The following is a 16879-nucleotide window of genomic DNA, read 5'->3' on the forward strand; positions in this document are numbered from 1 at the left end:
AAATTAAACCTTCCACAGATGGAGTCAAAAGTGCAGATCAGCTTGTTCTGCACTCTGGGTCCTAGGAAACTAGCTATTTACAAGACAAGATTGATTGAATAGGGTTTGAGCTGGGAGTTCAGGTCAGCATGCCCGTGCACACTGGACACCAGGAACAGAGATAGGGTTTCATGCCCATGCACCCTGGATACCAGAAACAGAACTGACCACAAGATAGGGTTTTGTGCCTGTGCACCCTGGATACCAGGAACCAAAAGACAAATTGGACAGGGTTTGATTTCCCCATAACCCTTCATTGAACCTGTCACAGAAGCTTTAAAAGGCTTTACCACACTGATTACATTCATAAGGTTTCTCTCCAGTATGTATTCTTTTATGAGATCAGAGAGGACTGTGACTTGAAAAGGCTTTACCACATTGGTTATATTCATAAGGTTTCTCTCCAGTATGACTTCTTTCATGCCTGCAACAATAATGGGAACATGTAAAAGCTTTACCACATTCATTAGCCTGATCAATCATTTTACCAATATGAATAAATTTTACAGTTGGTTTAATAATAAAGAACACTCAGATCTTAATGTTTTATCACTTTGATGTTCATGGTTGTACTTGCTCACTGTGGGTTGCTTTACCTCTTTGAAAATATCTATGATGGTAAGAGCATTTACTACATGGCTCACATTTATAACATCCTTTTTCTATATGAGATTTCTATATGATATATTTCACATGTCTGATGATATCAAGGTATTAAAACACTGATTGCTTTCTTAGTATTTCCTGTAGTGTGAATCACACCACAGCAGCACTGTGAGCCAGGACAAACAGAAGAATTTCCAAACTTCTAGTACCCATAGAGATTTTCTGCAGTGTGATGTGGGCATTTCCCTGGTAATGTCAGAAAACCAATGAATTGCAAATGTCTATCATATTCAGAAAGTCTACCAAAGACAGAATACTACATATCTTCTCATTTTTCCAGAGTAGGAAGAGGTACGTTGCTTCTTTCAACATCCCTATGCTCACAAGGTTTTATCCATTCTGACACTTGATATACCCATTAAAAGAAGGATGAGTGAAAGTTTTCCAAATTGAATTCACACCATTTGACATTTTGTTCTTTGTAAACATGTGGTATATGGATTAAGGTTTCTCTATGACTTTCTTCACTCTTACTAACTGACTACTCAATAAACTTAGAAATGTCACTACAAGAATATGAGTATCACCAAATTTACTATGGACTATTTGCTTATTGGTTGGCTTTGGATATATATTTATCACTATTCAATGTGCAACATCTAAGTATTATGAGACTATTCAGATTGGTAGTCCCACAGCAAAGCTCTAATGGAGCTACAAATCAATTAAAGGTATCTCTTAAGGCATTGTTGCCTCATCTTCTTCCTTAGAGGAATGGCTTACAAACATAAATCAGATAACTGACATTGAGGAACATGGCTTTTTCGAGAATATTATAATCATAGCTCTACTTAAAGGACTGATTTTTTTTTTACATACTTGCTTTTATTTAGAGCTTCCAGAGCACATTAAAATTTCCTCACAGGCGTATTTGTATCAGCTTGCACATGAAAACTACCTTTCATGCCTCCTAGAACTTTGACGTTGTTCTTCAATATGATGAGCATCCTATCTGTAACCTAAAACAGAGTGTCAGAAAATGAATAATATAGTATTGGAAATTAGGTAAAATTGAAGTTACTCTGAATTTTGACAGCACTGAACCTGATTTATTCAGCTTAATCTTCCTTGTTCTCAATTGAAATAACAGAGGATCATCAATAATGAAGAATCACTTGTTCCATTATTTTGAAAAACAAAACATAATTCACAGTCTTACCTGTAGCAGTGAGATTCTGGTAGGTCTCCAGCATCACATATTTGTAGAGATTCTTCTGGGAAGGATCCAGCAAATTCCACTCTTCTGCCGTAAAGTTCACGTGCACGTCCTCATAAGTCACTGCATCCTAAAATATCCCATACATGTGTACAACACAAAGCATGATCGTGACATTACTGTAAATAAATGGATACTTTCTAGACATTGTAATAATGTAATTCTAGTGCTTCCTCCACTTATTTCCTGAAACAGAAGTTATAATCTAATCATTCTGTCATTTTAGAAGGAAACTGAATTATAAGTTTCACCTGTGTTGCTTCTGATCCCTTTGAATATGATATAGCCTTGCAAGGGGGAAACAGATCAACTGTACTGAGCAAACATCTAAAAAGCTGTATGAACAATTACTAACTACAAAAATTATGAGCAAGCATTAATTAACCAAAAATTAACCAAAAATTAGTTGGGCAGAACGACATACACCTGGAATCCAATGAGTCTGAAGCCTCAGGCAGTATTGATATTATGAACATATGCCATCTGGAGAAATAGAATATAACCTATATATTTGGCTAAATTTTAAAATAAAAGATGTGGATGAAGAGCTGCACAGAAGCATGTGCTTATTTTACAAAAACATGTCAGGTGGCTTCTGTGGTTTCTATATCTACTATCAGCACAGGAAGTGCTTCACAGAGAAATTTTGTCTTGAAAACAAAAAAAACAAAATATATAAAGTTAAAAATATAAAACCACCATGCTTGCAAAATAGCTTAGCATTGAATAGCAAATGTTTATACTGTATCTTATGTGATTTAGGGACTGAGAACAAATGGGGACTGTATGGGAGTGTGAGAAGAAAGTGGAAGAATCAGTTTCAACCACAGCACAGTAGACACAGAACAAAATATGTCCTGACTAAATAAAATGCATGGGTAAAGCTGGAGCAGAGACTGAGGGAATTGTTAATGAAAACTTGCCCAGCTGGAGACCCTCCTTATGAACAAGCACAATCCATGACATTATTAGGGATACTCTGTTAGGCTCCCACATAGGAGCCTTGAATAATTGTCCATTAAGAGGCCCCATCCATCAGCTGACTGAAATAGATCCGAAGAAAAACAGTCAAACATTGAATGGTCCTTGGGGACTGTTATGGAAGAGTTGGGGGAAGAATTGATGGCCCTGAAGAGGATAGGAACTACTCCACAGGAAGACCAACAGTCTCAACTGACCTGGACCCTTGGGAACACTCACAGACTGATCCACAAATGAAATAGCATACACAGTCTGGACTAAGGTCCCTGAAACATATGTAGCAGATGTGCAGCTCAGTCTTCATGAGGGTCCTCCAACAATTGTAGCAGGTGCTGTCCCTAAAGCTACTGCCTATTTCTGGAATCTGTTTCCTTAACTGGGCTGCCAGGTCTGGCCTCAGTGGGAGAGGATGCACTTAACCCAGCAGAAACTAGATGCCCATGGTGTGGAGATACCCAGGGGCCCACACCTTCTCAAAGAAGAAAAAGAGAATATTGGAGGAAGGAACTCTGTGAGGGTGGGTGATCTAGAGTAGGGACTTCACAAAGTTCATAGCCATTTTATTTATAACAGCTTGAAACTGGAAGAATCCAAATGTCCCACAGCCAAAATATGGATATAGAAAATGTGGTTCATTTACAAAATGAAACATCATTTAGTTAATAAATAGAAGGACATCATGAATTTTGCAGGCAAATGGATACAACTAGAAACTATTATCCTGAGTGAGGTAACCCAGACCTAAAAAGCACATGCATGTATGTACTCACTTACAAGTGAATAGTAATCATAAAATACAGAAAAGCCACACAATACTTCATAGACCCAAAGAAAATAAACAAGAAAGAAGGCCCAAATGATCATGGTTGACTCTCACTGAGAAGTGGGAATAAAACAGTCATAGGAGGCAGATGGAAGAGAAAGAACTGGATGGGAGAACAGATAACAAAAGGAAAGGAGGGTAAGGAACAGGTGTGGTGAGAGACAGAGAGGGACAGAGGGACAGAATATTGAATTGAAATTTGCACCTGGCAGGGGTGGGAGGGTGGAGGCATCTATAAGATGTGACAGAGACCATGAATTTGAGGGCACCAAGGTGAATTTAACTGAGATGCATAGCAGTGAGATATGAACCCTGCAGAGGCCATATCCTGCAGCAAGGCAGGACCCCCAGTGCAGAGTTAAGGACACAAACCAAACCAAAAACCATTCCACCCAAAATTGGTCTTGTCTACAAGAAACGCAGGCACAAAGATGGAGTAGAGACTGAGGGAATGACCAAAATATACCCAGTCCAACTTGAGACCCATCCCAAAGGCAAGGATTAGTCCCTGACATTAGTGAAGATACTCTGTTATACTTGCAGACAGTAGTTTAGCATAATTGTCCTCTGAGAGTCTCCATCCAGCACCTGACTGAAACAGATGCAGACACCCACAGCCTAACATTGGAGAAGGCTCAGGGAGTCTTGTGGAAGACTTGGGGGAAATGATTGATGGCCTCTGAAAGAACAGGAAGTGTATAAGAAGACCACCAGAGTTAACTAACCTGGACCCTAGGAGACTCTCAGAAACTGAGTCACCCACCAAAGAGTATACACAGGATGGACAGAGGTCCCCAGCATAAATATACTACATGTGTAACTCAGTCTTCACGTGGGTTCCCCAACAACTGGAGTGGGGGATGTCCCTTAAGGTGTTGCCTATCTGTCCAAAGTATTCCCCATACTTGGCTGGCCTGTCTGACATCAGTAGGAGAGGATGTGCTTAACCCTGCAGAGACTTGACATGCCATGGCTGGGGGATAATCAAGTGGCCACCCACCCTCCCTGAGGAGAAAAAAAAGTCAGGAATGAGGTACTGTGGAAGATGGAATGGGGAGGGGGTAGTAACTGAGATATAATGGAATATATAAATAAACAGGAAAAGAGAACAATACATATAAATAAAATAAAATATACAAATCAGCATATTAGTTTTAAATTTTGCCCTACACAATGTCTCAGGGCATAAGCCAAGTAAGAAAGATTTTTGGCTGAAATATCACACAAATGACCTCTAGCTAAAGTTTTCACAGAGTCTATTTTCCACTGAACTAGCATGACCTCAACTACCTTTGGCTGCACTACTGTTAACACCCCAATCAGTCCTATGAGAACAACAGGTTAAGATCTATGTACAGCTTTCTATGACTTTTGCCATCTCAATTTCTGATATTCTCCACAGTCCTTCAAAAGAGAACATAGATTCTGTCCAGCAGCATAATCACATTTTGATACCATTGTTGTTGTTGCTGTTGTTGTTGTTGTTGTTGTTGTTGTTGTTCTAACTTGCTACTCTGCTGCTGTGATTGAATCTTCTGAGCAAAAGCATCTCAGGTAATAAATAGTTCTTGTACATGGTTCTGTCAGATCACAGTCCATCATTCTGGGAGCTTAGATTAGAAACTGAAAGCAAAAAGTATGGGCAAACACTGTCTCCTGGCTTGCTCTCTTGCTTGGTTATTGTCTCATGCTCAGCCTGCTCTCTCATCCAGCACTGGCCTACTTGCTTAGGGATATTGCCAACCTCAGTGGAAGAGCCTTCCTAATCAATCATTAACACTATCTCTCACAGACATAGCAACCAGCCATTCTGATGGGGCATGCCCTTGATTGAGGCTCCTTCAGGTGACTGAAGCTCTAAAATATTGGGAACTAAAAACAACTATGATACAGACACAATAATAAATGAGGAAGTTTGGGTAAAAACCCCAAACCAATGATTTAACCACATCAATTACAGAAGCCCCTGCCACCACAAGAGGGAGTTGGAGTTATGGCTGAGCAAGGACAAAATAGGGAGGGTACCTGGCTCAAAGCAGGGAAGGATACACTGGAATGGGGAGCTCAGAGGCTGTGCTGACCTGGGGTGAGCATCTTTAAACCTGGGTTCCCAGGCCAGTGCTATGAAAGATGTGGCTAAAACAGCTGGAAGGTGGGTAGAGAAACAGATTGCTCCACAGACCTGGAAATGGCCTCCCCAAAGGCCTCTGGTCCAAGGAAGATATGCTAACTCTGTTGTAATGGATGAAGAACAACCTTCCATCTAATGACAACTCCAAAACTACAGAGTCACACATGGACTAGGCAGAGGGTAGAACGGGAGGGTGTTGGGAGCCGACTTTAGCAGAAAGCGGCTAGATCAACTTTGCAGCCATCTGGAACCATATACCCTGACGAAAGATTTGGTTTTCAATAGCCTACAACAGCTGAAGCACACTCTGATATCCCACATATTTTGTGTTGCTGTTTACTGCCCCCAGCTGCAAGGTGCACGTGGTGGCCACGCCTGCAAGGTATTGCAGTTCACGTGCTGTCCACGTGCTATCTACGCCATACATGCCTGTAAGGCACACGTGCTATCCACGCCTGCAAGGCATTTCGGTGCACGTGCTGTCCACGCTATAGACGCCTGTAAGGCTTACATCATATCAACACCTGCAAGGCACGTGGTATCCACGCGCCTACAAGGCACGTGGCAAAAGCCTATAAATAGCTTAGAATTCCCTTCAATAAACGAGACTTGATCAGAATCTCTGTCTTGTCTCCATTCTTTGCGTCTCTTCCCCTTTATCCTCTCTCTCTCTCTCTCTCTCTCTCTCTCTCTCTCTCTCTCTCTCTCGCTAGACCCTGACCCTCGGACCAGAACGGGCAGTACGGGCAGCAACAGTTTGGCGTCCAACATCGGGCTCCAGTAAGCGCAACAGGAGGGGAGGGAAAAATGAGGTCTTTGTCTTTTCCACCCTGTAAAATAAAGTAGGAAGAATGTGATTGTGCCCTGGATGCAATGGGTCTTAGTTTTGTTGGTAAGAAGGATTTAACCCAATGTGAGGGGTAAGTAACTAAATCAATTGGAATGGAAACAGTCTCATTTCCTCTCTCAGTCACAGAATAAGAAAGTGCCACACACAAAACAGACAGGCACAAGGGGGCGGTAAAGGCTACCCAGCAGATTCCTCCACTTGGACAGAGGAGAAAATGAAGACAGGATGGCAGCTGTGAGCCCTGTAGCAAGGTTCCAAGTCTGCTCTAACCTTCCCAGAAATTAAGACCAGAGGCACACAGTCTCTGGAACATCTTTGAAGCACTTTGGGGTTACGACTCTCCAGCGTATCCACTGTAGCAGGGTTCCACGTTCAATTTAGTCATCTCCCTCCACATATACTCAAGAAAAACCTGAAAACCAAGGCACACACACAAATCTGGCAGACAAGCCACTGACACAGAAACAACAATGGTGCATCTTAAACACCTGCCTTTCAATCCTTTAGTTGGGAGTTCTGAGGGTCTTGGGGTTCCAGTCAATGCACCAAGATGTTATGTCCAAGTCACAGGGACACCCAGAGACCAACAAGGAGCCTATTGCAATGCAAACACATGGAGGTCTTTATTATGAGCTCTGTAATAAGGATTCTCTCCAGTCAGCCTCAGGAGATCGAAACTGAGAGACCAATCTAGGGGTGCTGGGTATTTATTGCAGGTAAAAGTTACAAATGCAAGATTGAGACATTAACATACAGGTCAGCAACTTAATATTTTAGAAACTACATGTCTGGCATAATCTACAAGAAACAATCAAGGGGCAAAATCATCTGACAACCATTATGGCTAGGTTAACTTTTTTTCTGTAAGGTGTATTAGTTAAGTAGATGTAGCTTAGCTCAGCTGTCGTACCTTGACTGGCTGTTTACAAGGGAGGCTTGCCATAGGATGTTTGCTCAAGTGGATTTTGTGAGCTCTCAAAACAGAATTGATTGAGCTTTACAAACTCATCTTTGTGCCTGTGGTCCTTATTATTGAAAGATGCTCCTGTTCGTCCACAAGCCATGCATGGCAGTCAAAAAGGTAGTTTATCCAAAGACCTGCCTCACTATCTGTTACTGCAGATCCTAATATCAGTTGAACTTACTCTGAGACAGAATACCAGTGTCTCTCCCCTGTGCATGCCTCTTATAGATAAGATAGACAATGCCCACCTGCCCTTCCTTTCCTGCATCATCCCTGTATCTCAGCCCCACTTGGGCAGACAGTTCCTGTTCAAACACATGCTTTACCTGCCAGGACACAAGGTAAGCTTTCTATAGATCTACCACACTGTATTTTATCCCAGATGCAATGATCACAATTTCCCCTAGCAGTGTACTAAACACCAGAGACAGCTTTACCTCTGTCCTGACTATGTCTCCTTGTGGATTGCTAAGATCATCTCTTCTTGCCCATGTCTTTTCCCTGCTCACAACAATACCCAGTATTCCCTATTGAGGATACCCACCAAACAGGCCAGTAAAAGAGGCAACATTAGGCAACTTTCTCTGTAAATCCAGACATCAAACAGTAACCCAGGAACAAAACTCCCACCCAAGCAAGACAAATCCAGTAATCAGTACCGAGATAATAATCACTTCAAACCCAGAGGCCTAGATACCAGCATAGGAATATAATAAATAACAGCCAGAAAAATAAGTCCCCAAATGAGCCAACCTATCCTTTCACAGCAGGTCCTGAGAAATTAAAACATGCAACAGAGATGGTACAAAAGAGGTTGTTTGGGGGGTAGGGAGATGAGTGAGAACCTGGGGAAGGAGTAGAGGCAAAGAAGAGAACCTGCACACAGGCACACAGACAGGGAGCAGAGAGAAAGACCTGAGAGTAGAGAAAGAAAATGGAGAAGGGGCATGTGCAGAGAACAGAGACAGGGAACAAACATAGAGAGCTGTGTAGCTGGTGATCCTTGTATATAAAGCACACTTGACAACAGCAGCAGGTGATGAAGTCAAGGAATGACTTAAGCAGTTGCTAAGTCCCTGAGAGCAGAGCATTGAAATTGCCTGTGCACTGACCACTACAGAGGCAAGGTTCACCCAGGGAACAGGAAAGGAAGAGAGAATCTCAGACATTAAATATGAATATGACAAAATGAATACATCATCAAAAAATGTGGATTCTAAATGTTTTCTGGCCCTAAACAACCAGTAATTCTGCAACATATGAGAAGGGAAAACTACAGATGACTGGAATAGAGAAAGAAGAGTATCAGCCCAAAGGTCTAGAAAATATTTTCAATGAAATCATAAAGAAAAAATTTCCTAAACCAAAGAAGATGCCTGTTAATGTACAAGAAGCACCCAAAACACCTAACAGATTGGAGAAAAAAAAAAGTCGCTTTAACACATAATAAACACTAAACATAAAAAAAAAGCAATATAAAAAAACTGCAATAAAAAATTAACAAAAACTAAACAAAACAAAAACAAGCAATGTATGAAAACAGATCTGTTAGATTTATGGCTGTCTTTTTAAAAACAGGTTTTGTTTGTTTGTGTGTTTGTTTTTGAGACAGGGTTTGTCTGTGTAGTCCTGGCTGTCTTGGAACTCACTCTTTAGACCAGGCTGGGTTCAAACTCAGAAATCCTCCTGCCTCTGCCTCCCAAGTGCTGGGATTATAGGCGTGCACTGCCCAGCTATGCCTGTCTTCCTAATGTATTCTATAAAAGACAAAAGGATTTGGACACATGTGCTGCAGAATCAGAGAAACCACCCATGTTTCTACATGAAAGCAACTGGTCCAAATGTTTTGGGCAGATTCAGAATCAGTCATAATAGTGATGTTCCTTAGAGGTCACCTCCTGATCTAACATGTGAGGAGCATCACCAGGGACCTCACAGGTGGTCACATCTGGCTGATGCTTCCCATGCAGCCCCAGAGAGGACCCAGCACCCCAGCTTTTACTGCTCAGCCACCTGCCCCTACCCATTGTGGGCAGTGATCCTGTGCTCACCATGACTCGATTTCAGAGCTTCCCTGAGGTCTTCACACAGCACCCATAGCAGAGCTCAGAGCAGGACACAGAGAGCCACTTAAGACTGCACAGGAACAGTGAACTTGCAGACTGGCATCTGGAAGAACCTGCCTTCTTGTCTGATTGGCAGGTCTGCTTGGAAGCATTGATAGGCCAGTAAGTCTTACCACTCCTCAAGGTTAAAGTGTGATTCCTGTGCAGGGCCAGACCTTTTCCAAATCTCAGAAGTTGTTTGTACCCCATTAGCATGTGTACATATCCTTCAGAAGGAATCTTACCCCACCCAGCCCTGGGGGAGAACCCACCATTCCAGCTCTGGCTGTTCAGCCTCCTGCTTCTCCCCTCTGAGAGCAATGATCCTGCACTTACCAGAACCTGACTTCAGACCTTTCCTGAGCTTTCCTCAGAGCATTTGCCTTCTTCTACTAAAGCCTCTATCAAAAAAATGACATTTCCCTGGCATGACATGTACAATTTCTACTAAAATGGAATAGCAGGCCAAGATATTTCTTTTCAAGGGAAGATAGATGGATAGAGTTGATGGTAAAGCCTTGCTCCAATATTCAAAATCTATGATTCACAATAAACACCTGCCAAACGCTCCAAACAACATTCTTTGCAGCACTGAGCAGCAGAGAAAGATTGGGTGCTCAAAGCAATTTTCAATTACATACAGAGGCAAGCTTCAGCTACAGGCAACATTGATATAAACAGAAATAAATAATAAGCAGGAATTTTAAAAAGTGGGAAATGTTTTTTTTTAAAAAAAGATTTATTTGTTTTACGTGTAAGTACACTGTTGCTGTCTTCAGACACACCAGAGGAGGGCATTGGATCCCATTACAGAAGGTTGTGAGACACCATGTGGTTGCTGGGAATTGAACTCAGGACCTCTGGAAGAGCAGTCAATGCTCTTAACCACTGAGCCATGTCTCCAGCCCAGAAAGAAATTCTTAATGACTTGGGATTGAAGGGGAATGAGAACCAAAAAGAAAGTATAGCAGTGTTGCATTTGAAATCAATAATTGACTTTTAAAACAAATCTATGTAGAATGAATTTGGTAGCATTCCTTCTGTTTCTATTTTGTGGAATAGTCTAAGGTGTATTGGTCTTAGCTCTTCTTTGAAGGTCTGGTAGAATTCTGCAATAAAACTATTTAGTTCTTGCCTTCTCTTGGACAGGAGGTTTATAATGCCTGCTTTGATTTCCTAAGGGGTTATACTACAGTTTAGATAATTTACCTGATCTTGATTTAATTTGGGTTTATGTTATCTGTCTAGATAATTGCCCTTTTCTCTGGCTACACATTTCATCTAGATTTTCTAGTTTATAGAAAGAACTAATGTTTTTTTTTTTTTAATTCCTCAGTTTCTCTTGTTATGTCTACCTTTTCATTTCTGATTTTCTTAATTTGGATACTGTCTCTGTGCCCTCTGGTTAGTCTGGCTAATGGCTTTTCTATCTTGTTGATTTTGTCAAAGAACCAGCTCTTGGTTCTTTTGTTGAGTCTCTGTACTGTCCTCTTTGTTTCTAATTGGTTCATTTTTCCCTGTGTGGAGGTGGGCAGTGAGAAGCAGCTGGGTGCCTTGTAGAGCATAGGCCCTGAACCCCAGACTTTTCTTGGACGGCAGGTGTTCCACTCTGCTCCCAGGCCCTGGTTCATTTAGCTTTAGCCCTCCAGAGCCCACAGAGAGGTCTATGGCCATCAGTCAGGAGGAGCAGTGCCTCAGGCTCTCCCACATGTAGATTAGATATATCCAAGCTCTTGGACCAAGTCAATAGATGTTATCTGCTGACTGACCCTAACATACTCTGAAACTGTATATAAGGGCTCTATTCAGGGGAAGTAAAGTGTATGAGAATCATCCTGTAGCTTCTGTAGCAAGAGCTGTAACACTTGGGAAGAGATCTGCTCTCCCAGAACCTGCCTGGAACACCAAGCTGCCTCCTTGCCAGCTAGCCAGCTCCTTATTGGCCCAGCCTGGGCCAGCTCAGCATGGAGACAGGTGCAGCACCTGGGAGTGACTGGGCGGCAACAGCAGAAACTCAAGTAGAGGCAGCAATGAAGGCAGGCAATCTCCTGCTTGCACCCTGTCCCGAGCTGGGCCGGAGATCGTCGTGGGACACCCTCCAGAACAAGGGACACACATCTGCCCTGAGTTTGATTATTTCCTGGTGTCTATGTCTCTTAGCGTGTTGACTTCTGTTTGTTCTAAAGCTTTCTGGTGTGCTGTTAAGTTGCTTGTGTAGGATCTCTCTGGCATGTTTATGAGGGTACTTAGTGCTATGAATTTTTGTCTTACCACTGCTTTCACTGTGTCCCATAAGTTTGGGTATTCTATGTCTTCATTCTCATTGAATTCTAGAGTCTAGTCTTTTATTTCCTGAGCAAGTTATCATTGTGTAGAAAGTTGTTCAGAATGTGGTTTTCTGATGTTTTTGTAATTACTGAAGTCCAGATTAGTCTGTACTGATTTGATAGGATGCATGAGAATATTTGAGTCTTCTTGTATCTGATGAGGCTTGATTTGTGATAGGTTTTTTTTTCTTTTTTCTTTTTCTTTTTTTTTTTTTTTTTGGTTTTCTTCGAGACTGGGTTTCTCTGTGTAGCCCTGGCTGTCCTGGAACTCACTCTGTAGACCAGGCTGGCCTGGAACTCAGAAATCACCTGCCTCTGCCTCCCAAGTGCTGGGATTAAAGGAGTGTACCACCACTGCCCGGCGATTTGTGACAGATTACATGGTCAATTTTGGAGAAGATACCATGAGGTGCTGAGGAGAAAATATATATAATTTTATGTCTCCCTTTTCATTTCTGATTTTGGTAATTAGGATATTGTCTCTGTGTCCTTTCATTAGTTTGGCTAAAAGCTTATCTATCTTGTTGATTTTATCTATCTATCTATCTATCTATCTATCTATCTATCTATCATCTATATATATATATATATATATATATATATATATATATATATATATTTGTAGGGTTAAATGTTTCATATGGAAGAGCCAGAAGAAAGACTTAAGGAGGTGAAGAAGATGGCAACCCCATAGGAATAACAACAGTGTCAACTAACATGGACACTTTAGGGCTTCCAGAGTCTAAACCAAAAACCAAGGGGCATACAGGAGATAATTCATGAACCCGGGCATGTGTGCAGCAGAGGACTGCCTTGTCTGGCCAACATGGGAGAGGATTTACTTAACCCTGTAGAAACTTGATGCCCCAGGAAAAAGGGAAGCTGTTGGAGGAGAGGTCCATGTGGGTGGGTGGGAGAGAAACCTCTCAAGAGGCATCAGGGAAGAAGATGGGGAGAAGACCACAGGGAAGAGGGACCAGAAAGGGTGCAATGTTAGAATGTTAATAATTTTTAAAAATTTAATTAAAAAAGGAAAAAGGAAACATAATTGAAAAAATATACATCTACATTGAGTTTGAAAAAGAGCAGATAGATGGCTTCCTGGCAGAGAAAGTGGCATTAATTCACTACTCTTTGACCTGGCTGCTATGTGCAATGTTAACTTCTGTGATCTGTAATGTGACACACACAGCTACAGCCAATGGCCTGTGTCTCAATCATCTGACCTAACTTAACACTGAAAGTGCATTGGAAATATCTCCAAAGTTGGAAATTCAACATTCCTTGGATTATGCAAAAATTCATAAATTATATACATATTAATCTAGTTTGTCTTCATTCACCTGACATAAATAAATACATGCTGGCAAATTAGAAAATTATTACCCTGTTACCATCAGGTCTTTTTTTGTAATGGTGATTCCAGGGTTAGAGATTGGAAGCTGTGTTATTAAAACAATCATCTCAACAAAAGTAACTTATTTAAAAAGTGCTTCATTTGCCTCCCTGTCCAATTTAAGGAGAAGAAAACAACCATGGCATTAATCAAACATTGGGTTAAATGTAAGCTGAATACTTCATGGAATCTGTCATGGAGCCTATGATGGGTCCCACCGCAAATTTCATTGTGTGAACACCAACTATTGTATATCAAGTACATTGACATAAAATAGACCTTTTCACTTCCAGAAGTTATAGCCACATTCCATTCCATGATGTTGGTCCTTGATTCTGTAATAAGGAGTAACATTTATCACCCTCTGGTTAATGAGTGTGAGCCCATTTATATTGCCAAAGAAGGTCTTAAATATTCCAACATAGCTGAAGTACAAGAAAAAGGCTTTGAAACCAACTGTATGAAGATGATAGAGGTCCTTAAAGTGGAAATGATGAAATCACTTAAAGAAATCGAGGAAAGCACAATTGGAGGAAATCAATAAATACCTCAAAGACAGCCAGGAAAATACAAACAAAAAAAAAGTGGAGGAAATGAACAAATCTTACAAATAAAGCCAAGAAAAACAAACCAAGAGTAGTAGGAAACAAAACTGTTTAATACCTAAAAGTGGAAATAGAAACAATAACAAAAGCACAAACTGAGGGAATGATGAAAACAAAACTTTAGGACTGCAAAAAGAAACTACGGAGGCAAAATTCACAAACAAAATACAGAGATGAAAGACAAATCTCAAACATTGAAGATACAATAGAAGGGATGGAAATATCACACAAAGCATATGTTAAATCTAAACCTTCCTGACATAAAATATCTAGAATATCTAGGTCATTGGAAATGGATAAAACATAAGGATACTAGGACTAGAGGAAGTATATTAGATCAAATTCTCAGAAAATATTGATGACAAAATCTTTTTTTTTTTTTCCAGACAAGGTTTCTCTGTGTAGCCCTGGCTGTCCTGGAACTTACTCTGTATACCAGGCTGGCCTCGAACTCAGAAATCAGCCTGCTTCTGCCTCCCAAGTGCTGGGATTAAAGGCATGCACCACCACCACTGGTGATGACAAAATCTTAGAAGAAAAATTTTCTAACATAAGGAGGGAGGTACCTATCAAAGTAAAAGGATCATCAAAACACCAAACAGAATGGACCCTAAAATGAAGTCTCCTGTATAATAATCAGAACACCCAGTACCAGGTGGAGGGCATTATCCCTGAATCAGAGGACACTTGCTGGATTAACATTCCTCGGGCCTCGGGGTGGGGAAGGCCCAAAGCAAGAAGACACATTCCTGATCACAGAAAAAGATACAAGTCATCTTGGTGGGGCTCTGACTGGAGCAAGTGAGAAATAGTTAACCTGAAATAGTTGGTAATGACAGGGTAGGGCACAGTGATATGGTAAAACTACATTCTTGAGAAGAATGAGTGTGCAGAGTGATTTTCACATGACTCTAAAATCATTTGGGGTGGGTTCCTCTGAATCAATCACTGTTCATTGACACTCTCAGTATCAAAGACCACAGTTCACCAATAAAAAGACAAAGGCTAACCAAATAGATGCTAATAAAAATCTATCCTTCAATTGCAGACAAGAAATATAGCTCAACATTGAGAATAGGCATTAATTCAAGGTAAAGGAATGTAAAAAGATATTCCAAGCAAATGGACCAAAGGAGCAAGTTGGTGTAGTCATCTTAAAATGTAAAAATAGATATTAAACAATTAATCAAAAGAATCAGATAAAGACACTACAAATTTCTCTTTTTTTCTTTTTTCTTTTCTTTTCTTTTTTTTTTGTTTTGTTTTTTTGTTTTTTTGTTTTTCGAGACAGGGTTTCTCTGTGTAGTCCTGGCTGTCCTGGAACTCACTCTGTAGACCAGGCTGGCCTCGAACTCAGAAATCTGCCTGCCTCTGCCTCCCAAGTGCTGGGATTAAAGGCGTGTGCCACCACCGCCCGGCTTTTTTTTTTTCAAATTTCTTAAAGGAAAAAAAAAATCACCAAAGATGACATTTCAAGTTTTAACATCTATGCCTTAAACACATGATCACCAACCTTCATTAAAGAAAGCGTTTTAAATCTAAAATCACATAACACTCATTCACTTATATTCCGAGATTTCAATACCCCATTCTCACCAGTGGACAAATTCTCCAGACACCTACACCCTCCAAAAAAAAAAAAAAAAAAAAAAAAGAGAGAGAGAAATATTCCAGCTAACTTACAACTTGAACATGAGTCCAGCTGATACTTTGAGAACATTCTACTGAAATACAGGAGAATATGCCTTCTGCTCAGCACCTCATGAATCTTACTTGTAAACTGAACACATATTCAAACACACTTCTAACCGCAATACATATACGAATATTGAAATAACACCATGAATCCTATCAGACCACCATGGATTACAGCTGGATATCAACAAAACCATAAAGAACACAAAGCTTACAAACTCATGGAAACTGAACACCTCACTACTGAATGAAAAATAGCTTAAGACAAATATAGAGAAAAAAATTAGATACTGTCTAGAATTCATTGCAAATGAATATGCAACATGCAGAATCATATGGAACACAAAGAAAATGAGTGTAGTGGTAAGAAAAAAGTTCATATGCCTACATGAAAAATTTAGAAAGCTCTCATACTAGCAATTCAACAGCATGCTTTAAATTCTAGAACAGAAACAAGTGAGCAATGAAAAAAGGATTAGACAACAGTAAATTATCAGTTGGGGGCTGAAATCAACAAAATAGAAAGAGAAGAATGCAAAGAATCAATGAAACATGAAATTGGTCCTTTGAGCCTTTTATTAGGCAAGATAGTCAAAGCCTTACTAAAAGATGAAGAATATCCAAATTAGTGAAATCTAAAATGAAAATGGGGACATGCAAGGTCTAAGTCCTGTTGTTCAGAAGGATTTAACCCAAGGTGTGGGGCTAGTAACTAAATCAATTGGGGTGGAGTCTGTCTCATTTCCTCAGTCAGTGAATAACAAAGTGGCACACACAAAATAGACAGCCACAAGGGGGCAATAAAGGCTACCCAGCATATGACAACACTTGTACAGAGGAGAAAATGAAGACAGGATGGCCCTGTACCTGGGCTCCTGGTTTGCTCTAATCTTCCCAGAGATTAAAACCAGAGGCACACCATCCACTATACTAGGCTCTGGAACATCTTTGAAGCACTTTGGAGCTACAGCTCTCCAGCGTATCCAGTATAGCAGGGTTCCAAGTTCAATTTAGTCATCTCCCTCCACAAATACTCAAGAAAAATCTAAAAACTAAGGCACACAGACACAAATCTGACAGA

General features: G+C 40.6%; 1 protein-coding gene across 6 annotated transcripts in view; it reads right to left on the reverse strand.

Moving 5' to 3' along the window:
• Nucleotides 1-272: 272 nt before the first annotated feature.
• The window catches only part of LOC143438912 (uncharacterized), a 29982-nt gene continuing 13375 nt past the window's right edge, over nucleotides 273-16879 (reverse strand). For 5 of the 6 annotated variants that reach the window (XM_076924558.1, XM_076924554.1, XM_076924556.1 and 2 more), the window contains 3 exons: nucleotides 1865-1991; nucleotides 1525-1664; nucleotides 273-463 (listed from right to left, as the gene is read on the reverse strand). The gene's annotated coding sequence lies outside the window, so the exon portion shown is untranslated. The remainder of the gene's footprint in view (nucleotides 464-1524; nucleotides 1665-1864; nucleotides 1992-16879) is intronic. The other variant, XM_076924557.1, reaches the window with a different exon arrangement.

Source organism: Arvicanthis niloticus, chromosome 26, assembly GCF_011762505.2.
Source record: "Arvicanthis niloticus isolate mArvNil1 chromosome 26, mArvNil1.pat.X, whole genome shotgun sequence".
NCBI lineage: Eukaryota > Metazoa > Chordata > Mammalia > Rodentia > Muridae > Arvicanthis > Arvicanthis niloticus.